The 2,912-nt window shown below is 40.1% G+C and overlaps 1 long non-coding RNA gene across 1 annotated transcript; it reads right to left on the bottom strand.

The window, feature by feature from the left end:
* Positions 1–343: 343 nt before the first annotated feature.
* Positions 344–2,537, bottom strand: LOC119494735. The gene is made up of 2 exons (XR_005208283.1): positions 839–2,537; positions 344–675 (listed from the first exon to the last, which is right to left on the bottom strand). It is a non-coding gene; the product is annotated as an uncharacterized LOC119494735 (long non-coding RNA).
* Positions 2,538–2,912: the final 375 nt, after the last annotated feature.

The following is a 2,912-nucleotide window of genomic DNA, read 5'->3' as shown; positions in this document are numbered from 1 at the left end:
TATGATAATCACATGCAGTCTGGGGCAAGTCATAGTCAAGTCGGCACACTGACACACTTACAAATCTCCCTTCAAGGTAAATTTTGAACAGATGATTAATTTGTGATCAATTGCGATTAACTATGGACATTCATGCGATTAATCGCAATTAATTATCGATTGACAGCCCAAGTAGCAACACGTCATTGCAGCCCTTTGCGTTTTTCAACACCCAGCGCTGTTTTCGTACTGAATTTGGCTTTCGCAGTTGTTGTCCTAGCATCGTCTTGCTATACAGCTGACATGCCGAGTGGCAATTTTGGCTAGTTAACCTGTCTACCACCTTCAAAGATCCTAAATGTCCTCGTCAAGTACGCAAGTTTATAAATTTAAATCTGAAAATCTGGCTTGTTCCGATATGCTCAGACCAAAAAGATGATTTGACCTCCAACACCATACAATCTGAACACATCACTCAGCAGTCTATTGATAGTAAGGCAGCAGCGTTGTTTCCGCTTTTCCCATGTCGATGTGAATTAGATTCTTCATCCCCAGATGTTTTTGTTTGACGGGGGGAGTGGATGAGTGGGTTGGCAGCTTGTGAGCTGAGACTTATGTAAGGGCCATGTGCCGACCACGATCCTCGGCCAATAATGAACTCTCTCTTCCAGGCGTCGGTCCTGACTCGCGGCCTCTCTGTAATGAAAACAAGTCTCTGTGAATTACGAGGGTTAAACGGTGAGGAGGCGGAGGACACGGCTGCTGAGACGACCGGAGATCTGTTTCCTCTGTTTCCCACAGGACCCAGAGATTTATTAATAGTAACCTACCGTACATATCAGATTCTCCGTGGACTTACTGTCTCATGAGGAGGATGAGGCTCCTTTTCTGAACACAAAACCCATGTTTGTCTTGGATTTCCCTCCTCCTTTTCTTCAGAGAGGTTAAACATCCTCTTGCCTTTTTTAGCCTGTTGACCGGGAGAGCAATCTATTTATGACATTGTGACGTTATATATCCTTTTTCAGTCATCTTTGGAATGATAAACTGTAAAGATCTTTTATTCTTCTTTCTCCTTTAAACCTTTAACCTCACCCAAATGGAAAAATGTAAATGTCCACAAGTTATGTTAGCACATGTTATTGTGCTTAAATTTGACTTTGTTGAATATGTATTACCCGTATTAACAGTATCACCATGGACATACCAAGTTATTGCTCTTTATTCATCTAAAAAAATGTCTAAAAATCGTATTTATATAATAATTTAAACAAGTATACAATGGAATAATGTTAGATTTATCATATTGACAACAGTTTATAATCAGAAAACTTTGTATTCCTTAATATTCAGCAGTACTTTGAAAACAGACTAAGGTACGTGTTTTTTCTTGCAGGAACCTCCACAGATAGATGGTATTGACTTGTATGTGTTAATGTAGTTAAATCAGTCTACTGATATCATGACATCAGCCTCTGACTCAGACGTCAACAGCTGTGTTACGTGACTGAGCATCTGTATTTGAGTCTGACTGTGAGAAGTCACAGTCAGACTCCCGTTCGTGACGGGACCTTGACACTTGTACCTGTAATTATGTGTAAAAACAACCCTTTACTACAGTTCGTGTCTGTACGGTGCAATAATCTATCAGACTGTGAGAGGATGTCTCGCTGCAGGGAGGCCACATGGGATCATCATGATTCAGACTTTGTCACGAGTGCAGAACAGAGGACTTTTGACCCAGATAGTGCTGACAGTAATATTTTTATATAAAGTTATGCTAAGCTAATGTTGCTCTTCAGAGCCAGGAATGAGGAATGTAAATAAGAACAAAGCGGATTCAACCTATACTGCGTTTCTTATCTACAAACCACGTTAGTGAGTGAAGACTGGACTGTTCTAAATACAGTGCAGACTGTTTCACACTTATCTGGACAGTTTGCGAATGAGACTATACTCGCTGGGAATACCGTCACCACGAAATAGATTGTGTAAGACAGATATGGTAGCTGGCAGATGCAAAGAGCAACCAGATAAAGTCTCATTAAAGCTTTCAAAAGTTGTTTAGGACAAATTAGCAGTTTCTTCACCAGTGCGGGGCTAAAAAAGCTTTAAAATATACTTCCTCTGTTTGCTCATTCAAGTTATGTTTTTTTGTTTTCGTGATGATTTATATTGGAAAGTGGCACGTCACATCCTCATCTAAACATTTGGTCATTGTATGTATCCGATCAGGCTCAGTTGTTTGTTTAAAAACTTCAAGGGTATAATGTACACCAGGAAGCGGTGTCATGTTAGGCAAAACACAATGTAAAGAAAACATGAAAATAATTCATTAAATGGAAATCCGTTTCACGCCGCTGACAGTATAGACAAGCTACTGCATCCGTGAAACAAACAATAAACGCACGAGATAATAACTAGATGAATAAAAGATTATTAAAGAGTTTATTTTCCTATGCTCTGCTAGAAGACCACTTGTTTTAGCACTATCCTGAAATGTATGCTAAAAAAATGGAAAAAAAAACCTTCCTCGTAACCCCTTTCTCTCCATACGTTTACAAATATGTTTTTCTCTGCAGAAGCATAATTGCAGCATTATGACTGTGCTTCTCTAACGTACGGGATATAATGAGGTTGCTGACCACCAGTGCAGAGACACACTGGCTCAAATGATTTGTACTATTTCCTGCACTGACTGGCTGGAACTACAGGGTCGTGACCGGTGATATTTTTACTCTGGTGGTGGACTCACAGCCACTCACTGTTATCATGGTGTTTCTCTATTTCGGGCTCTTTATAAGTCCTGTTATCCCACACCTACCTACAGTAGAAGGAAAACTACCGACCTGTTGACTTTGTCAGCAGATTATCTGTGTTTATTTATCTGAAGATTCAGGGTTTTCAGGGACACAACACTACCCTCAGACGCC

Source organism: Sebastes umbrosus, chromosome 9, assembly GCF_015220745.1.
Source record: "Sebastes umbrosus isolate fSebUmb1 chromosome 9, fSebUmb1.pri, whole genome shotgun sequence".
NCBI classification, from domain to species: domain Eukaryota; kingdom Metazoa; phylum Chordata; class Actinopteri; order Perciformes; family Sebastidae; genus Sebastes; species Sebastes umbrosus.
The sequence above is the reverse complement of the archived record's forward strand: the minus strand, read 5'-3'. Positions and strand labels throughout refer to the sequence as shown.